Genomic DNA, 24828 nt, shown 5'->3' on the forward strand with positions numbered 1-24828 from the left:
TCAGATTACATAATTTTTTTTCTTGTTCCCAGGCTAACAGAAACTCAGAGTTTAACAGCCCTTTTTATCTTGCACCTGGTCAGGAAGCTACAGCAATAAAAGACATTATACATGCAAATTCTAGCAATTAACTCTAGTCTCAAAACAAAATAAAGACGCTGCTGGTTCAGAAACCACGGCTCTGAGCCCTGAGATCAAAAACGGTCATAAAATGCTTGACTTATTAGCTTTCTTACAGCAGAGTGCACTGTTGTTACATTTTTTCAGTTCAACATCCAATACAGTCTTTTCACATTTAAGAGAACAAGCCTGTGGCTTATATTAATATTTACAAATGACAGAATTATCTACAAAATTCTATCTAGCTAGGCTGGCAGCCTTCACATATCTTCACAAGAACTATAATTTTATTATAAAATATATTTATATACTGACATTCAGAAACACATGCATGTATGCAAATTAAATACAGTTTCACTAGGACTGATACTTTCACTATAGTAAATCATGTTGTATGGTGTATTGTACATAACTTCCAATAAAAAAGTCTAGTGCTTCCTTCAGCCTCCTCAAGTTAGCCTCTACTTTCATCCTATATTACTTATTTAGATAACCTCTGTGGATGTTACTTACAGTAACATTATGTTGTTAACTGATTTGAGCAGCATTTCTTAAATTAATATAGTAATCCAGTGACCTTGAAAATGTAAATATCTTGCCATCTCAGTTGCTTAGTTTAGCAGTTCTCATATAATTACAGGTATGTATAATTAGCTACATGTAATCAGTTTTCTTTTTTATTACGTAATATCGTTGTAATCGAAATCCATCTGTATATTGCTAATAATGCAATGCAACTCTTATTAGGAAGCTTTTGTCACTGGATTTTGACTGCAAATTGTTAATACCTAGTTGCTTATCTCATAAAACGAAAGGAGGGAATAAATAAATATTGCAGTTAAGTTTTGAAACCTGCATAGGTGTCTTTTCCTCTTAAGCATCCATCTCATAAAAATTAGCTTGTCGCCAAAGGTGATAACCATTACAACTAATGAGTCCATTCTACCCCATTATTACTACCATGATTTTGGCAGCACTAATATTTGCTTATCTCTCCACCAGCAGTACTGACATTTATAGTCTGAGTGACCAGTCTCAAGAGAGGAGATTATAATTGCTACCAAGCCTCTGACATGATTAGAAGCAGCTGTATTCAAACTCATACAGTGATGCTGTATTCGTGATTTAACAGGAAGAGGGTATTTTTGACATGGTGACAGCCTTCTTCAGTAACTGAAATCTTAGTGTCTCTATAATGTCTTTCAACAATTCAAGGTGCTGAAAGTGAACACATCCTGTATTACACAAATGGCTGACATGACTGAAATGTGTTTGAAAAGTTTTTTTTTTTTTTATCATATAGAAACTGATGTAGTTGGCTTGCTTTGGTAAAGACAATAGAGACAAAATGTCTGTCATATGCATCATCTGTAAGTTGACATATTTCTCCATTTTTCTTCTGTTCTCCCCTTTCTCCTTTTAGCTTGGGACTGCAATCGTAAGTAATCAAGCTGCTTTAGCTGATGATTTTGTGTGTGTGTGTGTGTGTGTGTGTGTGTGTGTGTGTGTGTGTGTGTGTGTGTGTGTGTACATGTGTGTGTGTGCTTATCTATTTGTGTGCTTATGTATGTGTATGTGTCCAAGTATGCAAATCATTTATATTTTTTCTGGACTTTTTGAAATGACTAGTCTTCCATAATTGCTGTTTTAAGCCATGCCTAATCGGATGGTGGTCTGTAGTAATCAATATCATTTCATGATTAACATAGGAAAAAAAGCAATATGTGGGTAGACAGCTGGTTAGCCAGATTGGTAGACTTACAGATAAGTAGACAGACACTCACATGTTGAATAAACTGAGATTTTCTATAATATTCATTGTCAGTATAGCTGATTTAAACTTTGTATATCCACCCCTTCCCTCATCTTGTTCCCAGTTTTTCATTATCTAATGTCAGTAATTCCTGAATATTCTAAATGCAGGTTCTAAGTAAATAACACTACCCAAATCTGTATGCCCTTCTATAATTCATTTTTTTACATCAGCATTGCCTCCCCCATTTGTCTTTTCTTTCCTCCTAATTCTTTTCTCATTAGAAACAGCTAAACATATTGGAAAGATTCACATTTAATATAATGCTTCTAAGTTAATCTCAAAATCATGCAGGATATCTACAATTAGTATGTTCACCATTTATATTATCCATGGTGTATTGTCCTTGCCGTACTGCCATACTGATTGCCTTTATGGTAGTTATGGAAATATAAATACTAAGTCTGCATTGTTTTCATTCTGTACATGTGTAAGGCAGAGCATGTGAGTTCTTGGGTGCTGGCATAAGCAACAGATATTCTACCTAATTTCATGGTATATGGGACTACTTCCAGTTTGTGCCCAAAAATAACACTTGTTACTGTCTCATTTCTTGGCTCAGCAATAAACTTTAGCTTAAAAAATATGGCAGACATAGATTTTTCTAACTTTGCTACAACTGTTGTCATAAAAATGGACACAGCTGTGATTTGCATGTACGTGTTCTAGGCAACATCCAATAAAATGTGCTCCATGTTGCACATACCAAAAAGTGTCACTTTTCCCTGAACATAACTTTTGGTAAAAAATTAAATATTTGTGTACTCCATACAAGGAACCTCCAAACCATATATATAAACATATCGGGGGATTCTGCATTACAGGAGTAGGTGTCCTTGGTTTTCAAAGACTTAACTTTGCAAAATGACTTTCTATTAAGTACAGTTCTCTAAAATAGGTGCAAAAATTGATGATCTTAGCATTATGTATAATCAATCTGAAATCAGTGTATTGGAAGTATTAACATGGAAGTCAGACAGCAGCAGACATTTTAAATTGCACACAATCCAGGCAAAGACAGAAGAGGGAAGCACAGAGCTAGGGGAAGGAGAAGATGTGCATGGTCTGGTTCAATGTTTGCATACATCAACAGTTAACTAAACAGAAAGGTTATCCGAGCCAGGAGCTTCAAGCAGTTAAACTGGTACAGAAGGAGAGACACACTCATCACAAAGCACTAATGTGTCTATATTAATTGCAAATTAATGTTATTGCCTTATGTAACTAATACCTTTATTTATTTTAACAGATTCTTTTCATCACAAACCTTGGTGTCAATATCGTAAGTATATTCCTCTTGTCTACTACTGTACTGGACAACTATGTTATCAAACCATGGCCAGTGCCCAGCCAAGTACTAAAACATGACTGATATATTGCCTCTTCATACCTGAAATCCAGATTATTAGTAGAGCCCTAAAGGCTATATTCTGAAAAATATACAAATGTATTTCCCAGCCTCCTCAGTTACAAATTCAGTTCTGTACCCTTCATTTTCATAACATAGATCTGATCAAGAAATATAGTTTTATGAGCACTTTGAATTCATGTATGTATAAAATTGGCTGTGCTTATTTTAGAGTATATGTTTGTGTGTGTGTGTGTGTGTGTGTGTGTGTGTGTGTGTGTGTGTGTCTGTGTGTGTGTGTGTACGTGTACTAATATGCATAAATTTAGATAATCACACACACGTGTATTGTATATATACATACATACACAGACACACACACACACACATATATATATATATATATATATATATATATATATATATATCTAAATAAATATAAAGAGAGAGAGAGAGATACATATACACATAAGATTATATAATGAACGATCAACATATCACTTAGTCAACATACAAAAAATGTACAAAGATATTCTGAACCTTCATTATATTGCACAAACACCACATTGATAATCAGTACATTGAAAAACAAAACAAATAATCTTTTCTGATACCTTTCCCATAATCCAATCACTTTCAGCTCAAATTTCTTTGAATAGTGGTAGTGTAATGGGAAAGGATTTTTTTTAAATGAAGATGCATGTTAGGGGCAGGGGATGGTAAACCCTAACCTTGCTCCTGTCTCTAACCTTATTGTGCATCTTAGCTTTAAAAAACATAATACAACCACTACACAGCTCAGACACTGAGCACATGCACAAACACACACATGCAAAAATATACATCAAATATATCCCTTAACCTAAGATTTTAACCCTAAACACTCAAATTTGTGCCCCCCCCCACACACACACACACACACACACACACACACACACTCTTAATGTACCCTCTTACCTAAACCTTACTCTAGCCCTAATGAACACACCTAGTATAGATCCCACATATTTGCAGCAAAGCAAACAGCTGACAAAACATATGTGCGATAAACCGGATGTTCACACACACAAGCAAGATCTGGCTGTTGCCCAAAGCAATGGTCAACCAAAAAAAGACTAAACACATGTGACTCACACACACACACACGCACACATGCATACATGCACACACACACACACACACACACACACACACACACACACACACACACACACACACACATATATATATATATATATATGTATGTATGTGTGTGTACATATGTATATGTGTGTGTGTGTGTGTGTGTGTGTATATATATATATATATGTACATGGAACTTTGACATTTCCTCAAAATGTGAGAATGTTTAACCACTAGTAATCACCTAAAACATTCAATTGACAAAATTTAAAAAAAAATCTTTTTTGAAAGTAGAGCAAGCCCTTTTGCTCCCTCTACACCCATGCTTCTTATATATACCAACTCCAAGGTCATAATACTGCTTGTTGATAAAACAGATTTTGCATTATCAGCATTTTCTGAAGGGTATGAAGTCTGAAACTTAAGTGTCTATCATTTTCCAACTGCAACCTTTAATGATTTGCCACTAAGTTGCTGAAAATGACAGCTATACCCAATGAGCCCCACTTCTCCTCCCACCAGAAGTGGTATTTGGTGTAGGAGTCTTTACAAATAAATTCAAACAAGCACTTGTTTCTGGACACTGTTCTTCATCCTCCAGTGAAACAGGCACTGTAAAACTTGCCAGGAATTAAAGCAAAGCATTTAAGAACATGTAATATTTTGTAAATCAGTGGACCACAATTCGACACCCCAGACAATAGTGTTTACTACAAGTGTCACGAAGACACTGCTGTGCAACGATCCACACACAAATGTTTGCTGCCAAAAGATACCCCCTTTCAAGCTCACACACACAGAAAATAAAATTAAAACAGTTTAGCACCACTTGGAACAGTCAGCACCCTGTTTCCACCCTAGTGATGGTAAAAGTCTGCATATGTCTCTCTCACAAAGCCCAGGACCCACAAGTAGATACATGAGCAGCCAAGTCACCAAAGAATGGCCCACAGGGAATGGAGCCCCGTTCCACACAGAGACCCCTTCCCCTACATCCTATAGTTCTGAACAAATCAAGCCTTCACAAAGTGTCCCAGCTGCGTTGGAAGCACTGCCACCCCTGCAACTGATAAAAGCTATATCTTATTTGAAAACTTCAACACATCTGTGTTCCATAAGCACTGAACCTGAACAAGCCCATGGCCTCAACCACCATCCTGAAACCAACTCTGCAGCCAAGAGCAGCAACCTAGTGACTCAAGCAGCTACAGGTAATCCCCAGGATAGCAGTTTTCTCACACACTTCAGCTCAACATTGTAATAAATGTTAATTCATCACCCTTCCTCTGAAACTCACTGGTTCACTGCCTTTCCTCCTAAACTCCCCAGATTTAGATAAGATTAAGAGGGCAAAACTAAATGTAGTGTCAAAGTCAGGGACTGATCAACAGACTACCTCGTAAGATGCTGCAACCAGCGACTTGCCCAGCCCCACTTTATATGCGGCCGTCACTATTCCACTCTCAGCAATGCTTGCCCAGTTTCACTGAATTCTGAGGGACCATCACAGAAGCATCCCTGTAAAAGTGGCAACCTGGCCGTTGACATCATCCATGCAACATTTGCATCCTCCTAAAGTGGGAAAAAACTTTTTTCAGCCAGCCTTGAACTACTAATGTGGCTTATGAAAGGTAGTGATACTCGCATACCTCTCAATCTCTTAACGCAAAATCTGGACGAAGCGTGACATAAGGCCCCCAAAATGGGGACATATTTTAAATATTGCTGTTATAACTTAGAAAGTTGCTAAATTAACAGGATTATGCTTAGCATGCATTCTTCTGAAGGATACTAAGTCGGTAACACAAATGCATGTTATTACTTAATGACTTAAATCCTCAGATTAACCCACTGATTTGCCAAAAATTGCATATTTCATAAGAAACAGATCAGTCATATAAGGCAAAATCTAGACATTCAGCGAACATCTGTACCACTGAGAGGTATGCATATTTGGACCATCCTTATCCCACCAAAAAACACAACTCTATGAAAACAAACCCAAATATGAAGCAAAATCTGGACATTCTATGAAAATAAGTACATTTGAAAGGTATAAGAAATACACAGTATTATTGCGTCAAGCAGCAGATCATAAAAGAACCTCTGAGAAAAAAATCCACTTACCTCCACTGGGTTCCTGAAAAACATAAGTTGCAAACTCACAGGCAAAAGCAATTAGACTCTGTCACTAAATTTAAAAAGTCATCAGTTGCAGAGAATTAAGACATTCCAGCTTCTGTAAAACAAACTTAGTCCTCAGCTGACAAGGTTTTTATCAAGTGCACCTTTGACATACTCCTCACAGGCCACAGATGCCTGACACTTTGCATTCCTACCTCTGTGTCTTCTTTAGACGGGATAAAGTAGGGAACTCCAATTTAACCACTTCCATAGTTTGGTATAGTTGACCCCCTAAAGGGGACTACCAACCCAACTCTGATATTCTGTGTAAGTGCACCTCCTTTTTTGTTTTCTTTTTTTCTTTTGGATGAGAAAGGCTCTGCACCAACGAGAAGCATAGCCAGAAATAAAAGTGGTACAAAGGCCCAAGATAAGGGAAAATTTTAAATATCGCTGCTTCACCTAACCGTAACTGTAAACTATTTAATAAAAGTGGACCCAAGATAAGGGACAATTTTAAATATCACTGCTTCACCTAACCATAACTGTAAACTATTTAATAAAAGTGGACATAACTCACTGCGCATGTGCAGCCGTTATTCGCTGGCAACTAAAAAGCATCTGACATGCACTTGTCGATCCTCCCAGTAATAGAGCAGCCCCTTCTACCCCTTTTTTACCAACAATAACAGATGTCCTTCCACAGGATGCAGACACTGAAGACCATATCACTACCCCTTAAATCTCAGCCAACATGGATGTTGAGTTGTTCCAGATACTGCAACGCATCAAACTGCGATCACAAAGACCATGACACCAAAACAAACCCGCAGCCTGTGAAAAGGCATCTGTGGCTCAACTACACATCCCCCAACTGCCAGAGTACAACAAGCTGAAGCCACTATCACACCCACAATAGCGCTCCCCTCACAGAAGCTGAAAAGGCAGCAAAAGCCAATACAAGGTAAGAGTGACCCTAAACTGAGAAAGGCTTAGTTTGAACTCCCTACCTTTGGTAAAAGCTGTATTCCCATTGGCCAGAAAGCTTGTAATGTTCCTGGATCCCAAGGTTGTTAGCAGCCTAGCTCTCCCATAGGGAAAACACCTTAAACAACCTTACCAGTTGGCTGAAAGTAAAATAGAACAAAAAAAAAAACACTTTATGAGGCTAGTAATTGCACCGCACACTTGCCACATACCCAATACTGCTACTTATATATACTGTAACTTAATCTCCCATACTAACCATTGCTAATGCCTACAGGTCATCCCGGACATAAACTCAAACTGGTAAGCTCACACCAAAAAATGTGATTCCTACACTAGTTACAATAGCCTAAGACCCATTAAACCCCTCCCTACATTTACCTCATTTCCTCCCAATCATCCCTCATTCCCATTTAACTCTATCCTCCTCCTATCTTCTTAATTCCTGCTATTATATTTATCTAGCCCTACGTAAAGATGTCCAAGGACAAATTGATCTGTTACCAAACCTCATTTGTGCTGGATTAAACTGATTATAAAAGGGAACTCTCAAAGTATGTCCTCAGAATATGTCATTATTAAGGTTAGCTTTTCCCTTCCATTTGTGTAGTCTTCTGTAACATAGATTTTAAAGTTTTATTAAAACATTCTACAAGTCTGTCATCTGTCTAAAGATGGTATACAGACACCTTTAACTGTCTTACTATAAAAAATATTAGCTTTAATGCATTATACTGTATATGAATAAGGTGCTTTGGTTGGTAAGAATCCTCTGGAAAGTCATACAGTAGAAAAAATAGGTCTATTTCTTTTGATATGGCTTTGGCAATGATTCTTCACAGAAGTATTGAATCAGGAAAGTTTTTTTTGCACAATAAAAACTTGTTATACTCTACTGACAGTCCTTATATGAGTTTACAGGTAGACACACAATGCCCATTGCTACGTGTTTAAGTGAGATATCAAAATTAAATAGGGTATGAAAGGGTTCGTAAATCCTGGTTTGGGTGATGTTCTTGTCACACTGTACAGCCTGCATAAATGTTTTAGATGCTTATCATAATGCTAGGCCAAAGCAAATCTAGATCTATAAATGATCTCCCAAAATATGACTTTATGCTAAGTTCATTGTGAATATTTGTAAAGTTTTGGAATTAACAACTGGACCAATATCTATTCTTTCTCTTTTGTCACCATGTAGAGCAGATAATTTCTTAGTTCAAAGTAGGGTTATGTAGTTGAGCTATTCTGTTTCTCTGAATTCCCATTGACTCCCTCTCTGTATATTTTCTCAGGCTCCACTTATGTATTGTCTTTGAAATGATCATTCTTATAGCTAACATGGCTTAAGTAAGTCATCTAAGTCAGCACTGATTTCATTATTGTTATGATTTTATGTGGAAGTTATAGTCTCTTCCCTCACAAACATAAGTACAGTCTTCTCCATCTAATGCAGCTTCTATAAAGAGCAGCTTAAGAAAATAATTTTCTTCCAAGAGAGGTACTAACAACATTCCTTTCACTCCAGTGTTTCTTTATTTATTTTGAGTTCTTATTCTGTTTTTGACTGGCTCTCTATTTTGATGTAGCAGGGAAAAAGCTTAATACTCTCAGGTGTCCCTTTCATTTTTTTTTCAGCATGACAGCAACCTGTTTTTTTCTTCAGTCTGTACAATCACTTCTCTTTCCATATTCATAACTAGAGATCATTCCCTGTTAGATTCCATACTGTCTTTTTGAACTACTTTAACAATAACAAATTGAGTAATCTGGCAAAACTCACCCTTCCTGTCAGTCTCTCTTCTGAGTTCCTTCATTAATTTATCGTCCTTTTCAGTTTTTAGTAATCTTGGGCATCTTCATCATCTAAGTCAATGAGGATCCCCATCAGGTTTCCAGTTGGATGTGATATCTTAGTCTACTTGGCTTGGAGCCATTGTTCTCAAACTGCTTATATTTTCAAGGCCACCAAGTAAGTCTTTACATCTTTAAGAGCCCACCAGTTTTCAGGACTGTTGTTGATGTGGTCAGCCAGGTAGCAACAGCAGCAACCTACTGTTATAGGAGAAGTAGGTGCTGGTCAGTTGCTGTAATCCTCTACATTTGGGCCTCCAGTATGTTTTCCATCATTCACCAGCTCAGTAGTTACAGCTGTCAACCAATTATGCAGTTGCACTTCCTTTAGGTAACTGTGTCACGGTGATTTTTTTTGTTTGGAACAAATATGTATATAGGCACAGTATAGCCACAGTTCAGTTTAACCATTTTCCTTCCATGAGAAGTAAATCCACATATAATCACAGGGTGTAACAGTCCACTAAGTACAAAAGTATTCCAGTCAATATAAAACAATTACTTCCACTTTATTAGGCATCATTTCCTTCTGTGTGGGGAAGTTATATCTTAAGTAGCTTTATATACTGACACTAGTCTTCATATGGTGAAAAATAAACATAGACAAAGCAGTTACTGGCAGCTTCTGGAAGTGAAACTTTCAAAAAACTGTTATGTTTTTCTGTCCACATTTTCCACCAGTGTAATATTTTCTTTAATTCCAACCACAGAAAACAGTCTTCGGACACCAACTTACAATTGAAAATGGGGATCTTTTTACAAGAGACAATAGAAAATAATGAAAGTGCAGACTTTTCTTTCATTTAATTTTAAATCTTCAAATATATTCCAATAGAACAAAAATAACTACTTTCTCTTGATTCCAATTACACAATTCAGGGATGGCTTTAGAATGCTTCCTTTCTTCCAACTCCGCTTCCCTGGAAACAACTATTTCATGTTTATTCCATTCTTTCTCTTCTCTCTTTTGTAACGCATCCTCTGCAGGTCTTACTAGGTCATGTGACCTTACAGTAAAGTGTTTTCTACCACTATATCACTAATATATATATATATCAGCAATTATTTTAGTTGATAGCTGAATTGATAAGACTGTACTGTACTGGGATTAACTGGAAACAACTGAAATTAGACTGAAACAAAAGTTTTTATCTGTTAATTACCCAAACTGGTGCTGAACAGGTGCCAGTCTCTCCTTTATGGGCCAAGTCTTGTGTACTTTTCAGAATGAATTCTCCAAACACTGCAGTTCATTTAATGAGACTTTATTGGATGTTCACAATATCGGAATACTGTCTTCATTGACAGTGCTAATAAACAATAACAATCTGTAGAAATGTTGGGGTGCTGATTAGTACCCAAAGTTACTGCACATCATACTCTGATTGTCCTGAACAATGTAAACTAAAATAGTCTTTATATGACCTGTCTTCTGTACTCAGGTTCGAGTGTCTGTATTATAGCTTAATCTTCTCTGTAGTGACAGGTTGAACAAACTAACCTGAACTGAACTGCTATCCTGAACACAACATATTATATGGCTTCAGTCCAGTAATTTTCCTTTGTAAACTGCATTTACTCCCTCTAACCTTGGTCTCAGGCTTTGTCTCATATGCGCTTTATTTAACATTCCATTAAGGAGCACTCTGTAGCTGGCAAGATTGTATTTTTCCCTTGAGAAAGAAAAAACATTTTGTGTTTCTGTATTTTCTGCACATTTCATGCTTATCATTCCTTTCTAATAAACTGTCCTTCCCTAAAACTGAATGCATACATGTCTGACACTACATGTTTTACCTTTAAGTCTGCATAATGCCTAATAACTACTTTAAAATGGAGGTCCCTAATCTAACAGTTGCCCCTGAGGTTTCCTGATGAAAGTCTACAGGGACCTACTTTTGAAGTTACCTTTCATTTGTATTGCTAACTACTATATACAACTTTATGCTACCTGACTCGCACCCCACCTAAGCACCATGTTCAGTTTTGGCCTCACCTCAGGCTTTGTGCCCATTGAATGGCACACAGCAATTGTTATCCCATTCCACAAAGGGGGAGCCACCACAGACCCCTGGGAATTATTGCCCCATTAGCCTAATGAGCCTGGTCTGCTAGGCCATGGAACTTATCATCATGGAACTTATCGACAAAGACATTGGTAATCTCCAAACTCTGGACCCCACCCACTTCAGGTTTATAAAATGCAGATCTTATCTCCTAAACCTGACTGACTTTTTTGAAGCAGTCACCAAAGCCATAGACGATGGTAAGGTGGTTCACACAGCCTATCTAGATCTCGCCAAGGCTTTTGACACCATCACCCACTCTGGAATTCTAGAAAAACTCACTAAACTAGGTATAAATCCCTATGTTCCAAGATGGGTTGCCAGATGGCTCACTGATAGAACCTACACTGTGAAAGTAGCAGACTCCAAATGTGACTTCAGACTAGTGACAAGTGGAGTACCACAGGGTTCAGTCCTGGGTCCTCTCCTGTTTGGTATCTACTTTTCTGAAGTACCGGCTAACACAGAAGGTCTTTGGCTAATGAAGTCCACAGATGACTGCAAGATAGGAACCATAATTGAAACTCCTAACGATGTGGACATCCTACAAAAGGGCCTCACTGAGACAGATGCCTGGTGTCAAAGCCATGGCCTCAAGCTCAATGCCAAAAAAGTGCAATGTCATCCCCTTTGGTAAAAACTTTGTACCCATGAGCTACCACATAGGTGGTAGTCTACTTAACACCTAAAGTGTGATAAGAGACCTTGGGACACAGGTGGACAGTAGTCTCTCCTTTGATATTCACATCACCACAGTAGTCAGAAAATCCTTCTACGTGGCACACCTCATCACAAAAGATTTCTCATCCAGGAAAAAAGAGGTCATTGTTCCCCCTCTACTTGTCACTCATTAGACCCATTATAGAGTACAACGCCCCTTTTGGTTTGTACTTCACAAGACATCTACAACAACTGGAAAGGCTGCAGAAATACCTCACAAAGAGGATTATCAGCCTCAAACAGATGCCCTATGCAGACAGTCTCAAAAAACTCCAGCTTTACTCTGTCGCATATCGCCTACTCAGAGGTGATCTCTGCCTAACATACAAAGCTATGTCAAACCCAGAGCTGTTGGACATGTTCCACTTAAAGAAATCCCAGTCCCTCTGAGCTACATGCTCTAGGGACCTAAACCTTGTCACCACAATAAACAGAACATGCTGGAGGGATAGATTCCTGTCCCAGAGACTTCCCATACTCTGGAACAAGCTACCTATCTATATCAAACAAAGCTCCTCATTAGCACTCTTCAAGAAAAATCTTGATGATTGGATGGGAAATAGGAAATACACCCCGGGGATCACCTCTGTGGCTCTGCTCGATGGGGGCACGGGAAAATAATTTTCTTGGGTGGTGAAAGCCAGGGTACCTTTTTGGCTAGGCTTGTATAGGCCCTAGGGCCCATAGCCTAGTTACCTACCTATGAACCTATGAAAATAATTTTTTTATTTGGTAAATAAACCTGCAATTTTGAATTTTGACCACGAGGTGTCACTTGCACCTTTATGACCTGTTCTGATTGAAGTCTCTTAACTTTATGATTTAATTATAACTAGGCAATTGTTTTTCTTTATCTGGTGAATAAACTTCCAATTTTAATTTTGACTACTAGGCTTGAAGTCTGTTAACTTTAGGATTTAATTTCCATATTACCTAGATTCATATTTTTTAGAGTCTTTAAGTCTAAATGCTGATGTCCAAGATCTGTACATTATTTTGAAAATGTTCTGTGGCTTTTAAAGCTGATTAGAAACTGCAATACATATTCTTAAGTTAGACAGAGTACAAACTATTAACACTGTGTACCATGATGTCTCTCTCTCTCTCTCTCTTATAGCAAATGAAACATTTTCCTACTGTTTCTCAATTTAAATCTTTAAACATTGTACTGTTTGTTTTTATTTTATAACCTATCAAGCATGATGGCTATTTTCTGAAGACTAATTGAAATCAGCACTAAAGAGATAACTCTATACCTGGTCTTGAAGCATAATTACCATATACTGTATTAACTTGTGTCTATACATTTTTATTTGCTAATAATGCTACTTACCTTTTTTAACTTTTATGTGCTCTAATAGATGTTTGCCTCCTAAATTTGTGTCTGAAATATTCTATAAATATTTATGAGCCATAATAGTTTACTAAACCCTATGCTTTCTGTATTTCAAGTCTATACCTTTGCATTGTCTGTTAGTGTCCTTTTAATTTAAAATACACTATAATTTGTAAATTGATTAACAGCATTTACATTTAAGTCTGAAACCGTACTGATAAACTTCTTTTGTGATTTAACCCTTTTATGTATTTAACATTCTTGAACTACTAACCTTTAAAAAACATTTCTAGACTGCTTTACCCAGCTTTTAAAATTAAACCAAAGATTTACTGATGTTTGAACTGTAGAAGTATTACTTGACATGTTTATATGCAAATTACTTTAACTGATGAATTGAAACTTTTTGGAGCTGTTAATTAAAAAGTGCTTATAAAGTCTTACATAACTTTATGATTCTGGAAGAATGTGTCTTCTCTTCTGCATCTTTTTAAATCTTTTCCTTGCTGCTTGGCTGTGTGATGTCACACTGGAAACTTGAACATTTGTGCAGATAGCTGTTAAATGGATAATGTCTTTTATATTCTGAAGGAATACTGTTGAAATCTGTTTGATTTAGTGCTGGTCTGCTGAAGTTCTTTGAGGTTTTTTCTAAAGTAAACACTGGTGCTGTGCACTTTGGTTTACAGCTGCATTTACTATATGTAGAGGTTGTCTGCTGTGATTGTCTCCTGCATGAAGTAGTGCTGTCTTACTGAAAGATCTTCTATATAATGAGAAACTGTAGAGCTGCCATTTCTGGCATATTCTGTATAGAGGTGACAGTCTTTATTGAAAAACACCAGTGTGCTGCTGAAAAGTCTGTTATGAAACATTTGCTGTCACTATAAACTGTTAATGAAACCTTGAAGTTAAGTTGGCTGCTGCACTAAAAGCTGAAAGCTTGAAGTTAAGCTGGCTGCTGCACTAAAAAGTGTACTTATAAGGGTTACTTACTGCAACTGTTTCTGTTGAAGTTGTGAAGTGTTGCTGATAATGTTGTTTGGAATACTTGCTCTGTAGAACACATGTAGTTGAATGAAACACGGAGTGCTCCACTGGAATGAAAACACTGCTATTCCATAGTCCATAGAACACATGTAATTGAACAAAACACTGCTATTCTGTAGATTTTCTTTGTAGAACACACATAGTCTAACTGTTGATACAAGGTTTCTATAGGGTATTGTAAAGTACTTCATAGTGGCTCGCCATTGAAAGAATTGATAAGACTGTACTGTACTGGGATTAACTGGAAACAACTGAAATGAGACTGAAAAAAAGTCTTTATCTGTTAGTTACCCAAACTCATGCTGAACAGGTGCCAGCCTCTCCTTTGTGGACTAAGTCTTGTGTACTTTTCAGAATGAATTATCCAAACACTGTAGTTCATTTAATAAGACTTTTTTAGATGTTCACAATATCCAAATACTGTCTTCATTAACAGTGCTGATAAACACTAACAATCTGTAGAAATACTGGGGTACTGATTAGTATCCAAAGTTACTACACATTATATTCTGATTGTCCTGAACAACATAAACTAAAATAGTCTTTATATGACCTGTCTTCTGTATTCAGGTTTGAGAATGCCTGTATTGTAGCTTAATCTTCTCTGTAATGACAGGTTGAATGAACTAACTAACCTTAACTGAACTGCTATGCTGAACACAACATATTATATTGCTTCAGTCCAGTAATTTTCCTTTGTAGACCGGATTTACTCCCCCTAACCTTGGTCTCAGGCCTTGTCTTGTATGTGCTTTATTTAACATTCCATTAAGGAACATTCTGTAGCTGGCAGGATTGTATCTTTCCCTTGAGAAAAAAAAAACATTCTGTATTTTCTGCACATTTTGTGCTTATCTTTCCTTTTGAATAAACTGTCCTCTGAAACTGAATGCATACATGTCTGACACTACATATTTTACCTTTTACTCTGCATAATGCCTAATAACGTCTTTAAAATGGAGGTCCCCAGTCTAACAGCTGTTTTCCTGACACAATTTGGTCAACAAAACTAATCAATAAATAAATAAATAACTAATAGACTTTTTTAACGGATGTGGGTCTGTCAAGATAGTACCCAAGCTGCTAATGCATGTCCTCTAAAGGACCTGGTTCTGTCAAGCTAGTTACCAAGCTGAAAATGCATGTCCAAAGTATTTGTAATATTTTCTCCATTGTTCTGAAGGTTAGGAAAAAACACTGGGAGACTGATGGCTTAATTCAAAGAAATGCTGAAATAACTTTGAGCATGAGTGAGGGATTTGTTCTTACAGATACCCTATCCCAAATGTAGGCCAGAAAGAGATTACCCACCAAGAGAAATTGCAAATCAGATACTGATCTTGCAGATGTCAGAGCAAATAAAAGCACAGTTTTCTATTAAATGATCCTTAAATATACCTGATGTGCCCATTTACATGGAAATGTGGTTAACTATTCCAACAGAACATTAAGATCCTTGGAAGGAGTAATCAGTTTGCAAGGTGATCTCAGGTGGAAAACTGCTATCAGAATACGTTTTACTAAAAAGATGAGGAATGATAAGGATCTGTGAGCTGGCAAACTGAAGTGGTTGCAGACTGTACCTTGACAAAGTAGTACAAAGGCCAGAAGCTTGTAACTGAAACAAATATTTGAGCACCAGTGGTATAAACCTAGATGAGGTCATAGTTTAAAGTAAAAATGAATTTCACATAAAGACATAGTGGGTAAATGCACAAGAAGTAAAATAAGATTTTATCAGTAGGTAAGTCATCAAAGAGATACATACACTACAGCATTGCACACTCTGTCCAAATAAAACACTATCCCACACTTTATCTTTTATGAAAAAATAAAATGGTTTACAAATGTAATACAGATCTATATCAGATATGCTCCCAACACTATCTGAACGTAAATATAGTGGTCCAAGCCAGGCAATTGATGATTTTTCAAAAATGCTTGATTTATTAAAGGGCTAGAATGCTAAAGGTAATGAAAGTAAAAAAAAATACTTTTTAAAATAAAGGGTTGCCCAAAGCTTTTTTTGTAAATAAACATTAAATAAATAATAAATATTTTGTGTGTGTGTGTGTGTGTGTGTGTGTGTGTGTGTGTGTGTGTGTGTGTGTGTGTGTGTGTGTGTGTGTGTGTGTAAGGATCCCCAAAGGGGACTTATCTATCAAAGAAAGGAGCTGAAGTGCTGGATGCTGCTCTTGTGGAGCCTTTAAGCTGCTTCTTCATGAAGCAGCAAGAAAGAACTGAAGATTTTTCTTCTGATTGCTTATTTTCCCTCCTTAGGGCTGTCCAATCAGCAGTTAGACTGGGTCTGTGGAAGGGACCCAGAACTTTTAGATGCTGGCTGGTTGTGATGTCTTGGGCATGACACATCTCATAGGCTACTGCAACAGTTGGAATAATGAAAATATAATTTCATTGAATCACAACTGATAGAAAATATTCTATACAACAAACATACCACAAAAATACCTTCTTTGCAGGGATGCAGGACTCCATGCACTCCCCAAGGGGACACAGCTGTGCAGAAAAGAAAAAAAGATCACACATATTAAATCTGTGCTGACATTGCTTGTAAAATGTGGTTATTAGTGAATATGTACCTTCTGCTGTTATGTTCCCATTGTGTATGCCCTTATATTTTGTGCTCAAATGTTTCTGATCCCTCTGCTCTGCTGCACCAGATCATACTGCTGACTTGGTAACTCACAGTTACAGTAAATGTACCAACCACCGATGTTGGTTTATAAGGCCTACTCCTGTCAGATATTAGCTGTCTCCCATTCTCAGTGTTACTGATGTTCTTAATTTACTGTCGGCAAGGTAAAATTAATGTGTTGTACCTCTTTGCTTGTAACTGTCGGTTTGTTTGCTAATCAGTGTTCCTAACAACGTGTAACTAACCTTTATTACTTTATAACTGTTTCTGATTATTTTATACTATTTTTGTATCATGTCTGAAAATCATCATTATCAGAAATGTGAAGAAACAAAATCTCCCAGTCAAGTCTGTTTACTGTTTTGTGCTATACAATGTAAAGAAGCCCTTAAACCTGCACTGATTGCTCAGACAAAACTTTTTTTAGTGCCTAGTAGTTCAATGCAGGAAATATAAATATGATTTACAACATGTGTTGTGTGTGGCATACATTCAGGAAAATGTTCAGTTTTTATTTAATTGTTGAAATATACAATGTCTATTTTCATGCTGTATCATTAATACATTTTGTCATTTCTTTTTCCTTTCCATGGCTGATGTATACAGGTGTAAAAACATGTTGTAAGTATCTACTGCTGTTTTCTTATCTTTTTTTTTTTTTTGCTTTAGAAAAGTCACTCTGTTTAATAATCTTGAAACCAGTTTGATTTTGCATGGATGTTAATGTGTAAAGTCTGGCATTTTTATAGTTGTCTAAAGGTAAAATAATGAGTGTTAAAAGTGTAAAAATATTTAGTAGTAAAGAAGACACAATATTAATCTTGTCCTGCTTGAAGGTCTGTCTGAAGCATGTGTGACATATGTTGCAAAAACTATAGTAACAATATTAATAAAAGAAAAAGAATATGCATTATGCACCTACTGGCTAAATATTGGAGGTCTTTGTACTACCACTAAGGAAAGCAGCTGACTGACCAGCCTCAAGAACAAACTTAAAATATTTACAGGTACTAAAGAATTCTCACATGGAAAAATGGCTGTCAGTAAGCTTAATGATGCAAACTAGAAAACTGTAACCTGCAATACAACCTAAGACCCTATAAACCTATGAAAAAGTTGAAAGTATGGAGAATGCATTTTGGTTTAAAGGAGATACAGTGAGGGCAGGTTTCATACATCAGCAGAAAGCTTTTCAAATAAAAAATTGTTCCAGTCTAACTCCTGTAACAGAATAATTAATTCCTAGTGAAAATTAATGGGTTATTCTCAAACTCTTTACAATTCATTGTTCAAATGTCATAGTCTATATCAATGATGACATATGAAGTTTGGCATGTTGCAGTTACTTACCTGCTGTTTAAAATTAAGTCTGATACAAATTAGAATTCAAAGCTCTCTCTCTGTGTGATTACATTTAGCAATTACATGCTTTAAATTTAACTAACATCTTTAGATTTAATAATGGCAAAAACAGATTATATCTTTTTTTAATGATTTGAGGAAATATCATATTAATTGGCCAATCTTGTTTATGGTCTAAATTTTGCCAAGTAAAGTCTGAAGTCAGAGACAACATTCATTAATGACTATTTGTACAAATCTTGTTCAGTTCCATATGTTTCTGTATACTCTGACTCTGTGTTGCCGTTACTTCTGAGTCACCCCAGGAAATAGCTATGTGTGCCTAGCGGTCTTACAGAAATATTATGTTGTTGTTTGTCTTTCGGCTTTTCCCAGTTAGGGGTCGCCACAGTGGAACTCCAGTCCACTAATGATTGACAGTTGTTTTTTTTGGTGTCGAGTTGCCAGCCCGACGCCCAGCCTTCAACAAAGGCATGCCCATTCAATGCATGTCTTTCGAACGCCCACTCGATCGCGAGGAGGACATGCAGACTCCACACAGAAGGCACTCCCAAACCAAGCCGAGAATCGAATGAGAGAACCTCTTGCTGTGAGGCAACAACGCCACCACTGCGCCACTGCGGTCTTGCAGAAATATTATAAAAAAATAAAATAGATGAATATGGCCAAGTTCTTGCTCTATAACGTAAACTAACTCACACCCAGAATAGTCTCTACTGGCTCATCAATGTCTGGATTCCTTTAGTCAGCATGGTGGTTCTTAAAACACATTTCTAAGAGCTTTCTTCTAATCACGCCAATTTTCTGGAACACAATAACTGTAAATTTTAATGTTTCTGTCTAACATGGCAAAATGTGGTTTGTTACTAGAAAAGTCTTTCCAGAAATAAAGAACAGAGTGTAAATCTACAAACAGTCCCTTCTAACACAGCGCATAATCTAAGAACAAATAACAATACATAATCTAACAATAGATAACCATTCGTTATCCAAGAGCTGCCCGTTAACTATTGCTGAAGAATGTCCTGTATCACAAATGCATGCAAATGCACACTCAGAAATCCTTGTGACTGAACATTCCCTTTGTACTTATCTCTGGAAATGTGGTGATTTCACATTGGGCAGCACTAGTCAGGGCAGAAATGTTAGTGTATTGGAAAGCCTTGTCCACCTGTGGACATACTGCTATATGGTGATCTCTGAACTAATCATACTGAACTACCCTGATGCTCATGGTTCAGCACTGTGTGAGATCTCAGGGGAACTGATCTATGCTTGTTTGTTATACAGGAGCAGAAATGTATGCTCCTAGCACTGCCCATAGTACACGTTAAATAGATGGATAGCAGTGATTAAACTATTCACTGATGAGTGACAGTGTTCTTTTTCAGCCTAATTCCATGGGCAGGTTGCCACCTTAAGCTGAAGCTGAGATTTCATTTGTCCATATGTGCAAACTGAATTACTGCCTGAGACCATAAGGTTCATATGTCATCAGTGATATAGATTGTGAAATATGAAGTACCTTGTTGAGCAGTGCTTAGTGGTATCAAAACAGTGCTCTGTGTTATGCTTGTGCTATGTCCTGTCATGACTGTTCTCTGTGCTCTCACAGTGATGAATTTGATTGTTGTGGAAGAAACTGTGTCCTCTAGAATCTCCATTTCTTTGAATGTGGCATAGAGTCACTTCCAAACATACTGCCAAAGCAGTTCTATCTGTATGTATAGGGGAAGTGGGATCCCACAGTACAAAATAATAAATAAACTTCCCTGTGGCACAGTGTCAGTCCTGGTCTCCTCAGATTAGGTGTAACCCAAACCATAGTTCTCACCACCTTGGTATTAGGCTGAAGCCAATCATTCACATGGCTAAGGAGCAACTGTAGAGCAAGTGACTTACAACCATACATGTTCATAAACTTAAATATAGTTAGTTATACTTACAAATACTCAAACTCATAGTCTAACATGAGTTCACTCACAAATAAACTCATATACTACAGTGCTAAAACTGGGTACAGTGACGCAGTCAGAACATTTTCAAAAAAACAAATGTGTTGGCATTAAGAAGAGAAACTCATTATTTGTTTATTTGTTTATGGAGTAAGTGATTTGGTCCAATGACCCTTTCAGCAATAATGTGAGTTCACAGAAGAAAAAGATAACAGCATGTTACAGTTGGGCAGTTTCCAGCAAGTATGGTGCAGTTAATCATTTTACAAACATTTGCATACATCATGACAAGAAAAGCAGAAACAAGAGCAGTTGTTTTCCACACAGCTGCCTGTCATTAGATTATGGCCAAACAGATGGTTGATAGGTGTACAAGACTGAGAATCCCGGGGTTGGGAATATGCCCCTTCCCCAGTATTGTGCCATCTCAGAGTTAGTATATATAACTATCAGGGGTTTGGTTGGTGCAGGGAGGGCTGCCCCTGCAAAAACACTCTGTTATACATGCATGTCTCAAACCATGTACAATGATGAGTCAACATGTTTTGTTTTCGATTTTTTATGTATTTTAGTGACATCTACATTTGAGCATTTAGATTATTTAAAGTACACCCATACATAAAGATAAAGTTTGTTTTATGCATATCAACAAGTATAGTAGACTCAGTTGATTTCAAAAGGTTGCAAATATAGCTACAAGAGTAATATAATCACTTGTTTTTCTGCAGTTTTAAGCAGTTTGCAAAACAGTTTTATCTAAGTACATAAGAGGAGATTTAGCATAATACAGTAATTTATAAAATGTTAATTATTTACAAAAATAAATTGACTATATATTGTATAAACACACACACACACACACACACATATATATATATATATAGAGAGAGAGAGACAGACAGAGGGAGAGAGAAGAATGCATGAAAAAATCATCATGTTATTTAACATTTGTTTAGCAGGAAAGTCTGACTGGGACAGAGACCATTTTCAGCACAGGCCCAAGGAGAAACACTCCAGACACATGTTTTTGGAATGTGGGAGGAAACCAGAGCACACAGAGGAAACCCACATGAATGCAGGGAGGATATGTAGACTCCACATATAAGGCAACCCAGCCAAGAATCAAACTGGAGGCCATCTTGCTGTGAAGTGACAACGCTAACCACTTCACCACCAGTCTTGGAAATAATGCAATTGTATTATTGCAAGGTGATCTATAATATATAGGAAAGCATTAGCCAATATCTCTTAGGCATTTGCATTCAGCTTCTTTAAATAAATTATCTAGCAATGTTATTAGAAATCCATGTAGAATTTCCTGTTTTCAGATTTCTGGTAAAAACTGTTTCCAATAGGCAGGGTCAAGACTGGAGAATGCAGTCTTGTCATAGACCATTCAAAAGGGGGGCTATTTAGTGAGAGAACAATATCAAGGCTGTGTCAAAGGGAACAGCTAGCAGTTCTGAGTGTAAGTTTGGACAATGATAAGGGTCGCTGTCAGAAGTTTGCTCTCTTGACTATTGTGGCAAATAGTAGTATAGCTTTATTGATATAGAGAGGCAGTGGGTAAAGCATCCTTATGTGAGCGTAGAATTGCCATATCCAGGGTGCATTGTGTATGCTATCACTTCTGCTGCTGTGACAACACAACAGAATGCATTCAGCCATTTTCTGTGGTCATGATGCATCATGGATGGCTCATAATGCAGACAAATTAGGGAGTACAGTGTACTGTCCATCAGTGCTGCTGCAAAGCTATGGTCAGAGGTTTCTGGTAAATACCATTAATGATCACCTCCACAGGAGGACAATGGTCCATTACTCATCTGTGGACAGAGTGTAAGTTCAAGATGGAAACAAACTCAGTACACAGCTATACAAAGCAATTGGCACTGGGCTGAAGCTATCTAAATCTAATACACAGCTTAGGACGCAATCACCAGACCCTATATTGCCCCATACACAGAAGAAGAGGGGAAAGAGAGATACCTAGAGGGAAGTTTCACTCCAGATATAGTGACCCCCTGAGGGATATGTATCCATTACTTAGTGAGCTGATCTATGAGGGATTTGTACTCTTTGCAGTGCTGAGAATGTTATGTTGGCCCATGAAATACCTGTACCACTGGTTCAGGATAGCGGGTCAGCACATTAGGTGTTTGTATCCGTTACATAGCTGGAGACAGCATGTGGTCCCATTACGGTTTCTACCCACTACACGGCTGGAGATAGCATGTGGACCCATTAGAGTCTGTACTAACAACACAGCTGGAAATAACATGTGGGCCCATTAGGGGTTAGACCTACTACATAGTGGATGATAGCATGTGGGCCTTTGAGAGGGTCATACTTATTATACAACTGGTAACAGCACATGGGCATACAAGAGTTCTGTACCCAGCACAGAGCAAGGGCTGGTGTGTGAGCCTATGAGAGATCTATATCCAATGAACAGCTGAGAATACAGTGCTGGTCCATGTTAAATCAACATAGCTGAAGACAGTCTGTAGCCTCATGAGGGATCTGTATTCATTAGATAACTGTAGATAGTGTGTGGCTCCACAAAGAATGTGCACTCATTGCACAGCTGGGAATAGTTTATTGACCCATGGAGGATCTGAAACCAATGCGCAGCTGGGAATAGTTTGTGAAAACATGAGGGATATACGCCCACTGCAGAGATGGGGTTAGTATGGAGGCCCATATGGAATGTGTACTTAGTGCATAGCTGGGGACAGTATATGGACCCATGAGGGATTTGCACTCAAGATCGTGTGTGGACTCATGAGTGATCAGAACCCAGTATGTTACTGTAAACAATGTGTGGGTCCATGACGGATCTGTTTTGAGTGCACATCTGAAGACAGTGTGTGAGTCCGTTAGGGATCTATACGCAGTGCACAACTGGAGATAGTGTGTGAGCCCAAAAGGGATTTGCACCCAGTGCACAGCTAAGAACAGAGTATGGAATGTGGACTCATGAATATGTACCATGTGCACAGTGGGGGATAGTGTGTTCATTCCCAATGAGGATCTGTACCCTGTACATAACTGGAGATAGTGTGTGGACCGAGTCTATGTTTAGGCGTTAAATGGCACGTTTGCTGAACGGCCATTCAGCAAACACATATCAGTGAATATGCCATTTGGCAAAAGGCCATATGATTGTACAAAATATCCTCAAACAGTCATAGTTGGCCAATATACAGGAAATGGCTCGAACTATGAACTTAAAGTTAATGTATTGATAAGGAAATCTGCCCTTTCCCAACTGTAGTGTGATCTTGGAGTTGGTATATATAATTAGCGGGGGATATGGGGTGCAGTGAATTCTCCTCATGTGAGGATGTTTCATATAATCATATGGCCTTTCACTGAATGACTCATTTGCTGATTTGTGTTTCTTGACTGGCTATTTGGCGAACCTGTCATTTGATAGCTAAACATAGACCCATGTGGGACAAACCTCTTAACTTCTTAGTGCAAGAATTCTGTACAAAGCCAAAAGATAATAGGGATACAAAGGCCCAAAATCAGGGATAAATTGTAAGAATTGCTCTTATAAACTTAGAAAGTCAATACAATAACAGGTTTTGTATTAGCATGTATTTTATGAAGGGATAAATTCTGAAATTTCAATGTCTGTCATTATTTAGAGACTTCAGTCCTCAATGATTTGCCAGAAAATCAGACATTTTATGACAGACAGACCAAAAATATGAATAAAAAACCTGGACATTCTGCAAAATTCTGGACATTTGAGAATTATGGGGTAGCTTTATGATAGGCATGCACTCAGTACAGTTTGAAAATGTAAGAAAACTTGTACAGTAATTGCAGATTCAGCCTAAATGTGCTGACCTACAAGCAAATGTCATTTGACCTACCAGTGCATATGTAATCTTGATGTTCAGAGTAACACACATGCACTTAAACACACACATGTATACACACATGCACTGTCAGAGAGAGACAGACATATGCACATGTACACATTAGTACACACACACAGAGAGACAGTGGTAATGCACCAGTTTTAAGGCAGGTTGTGACACCTGGCCCATCAGAATCCAAACATCCTTCATGCAAAATGTATACACAGTGGCTTAATGTTAGGCCAGATGTCAGTATGTGAAGAGTGATTCCCACGTTATCACTACTGCCCGACTACCTAACAGTCTCTAAAATGTTACTGTTGTTGCTATATGTGTTTTGCCTTTGTTTAGTGTGATCTGGCTGATTTGGGATTAACTAAACAAATATGGCATGAGTTATACTATATGCTTATATTTGTAAAATCATATTATAGTGTGAT

General features: G+C 37.5%; 1 long non-coding RNA gene across 1 annotated transcript in view; it reads left to right on the forward strand.

The window, feature by feature from the left end:
* Positions 1-24828, forward strand: part of LOC122791063 — a 123481-nt gene that overhangs the window by 76794 nt on the left and 21859 nt on the right. Inside the window, exons 6-8 of the long non-coding RNA XR_006363067.1 lie at positions 1544-1558; positions 3183-3215; positions 17803-17817. This is a non-coding gene — a long non-coding RNA (uncharacterized LOC122791063). The remainder of the gene's footprint in view (positions 1-1543; positions 1559-3182; positions 3216-17802; positions 17818-24828) is intronic.

This window comes from Protopterus annectens, chromosome 16.part0, assembly GCF_019279795.1.
Source record: "Protopterus annectens isolate FY-2018-M chromosome 16.part0, PAN1.0, whole genome shotgun sequence".
NCBI classification, from domain to species: Eukaryota; Metazoa; Chordata; order Ceratodontiformes; family Protopteridae; genus Protopterus; species Protopterus annectens.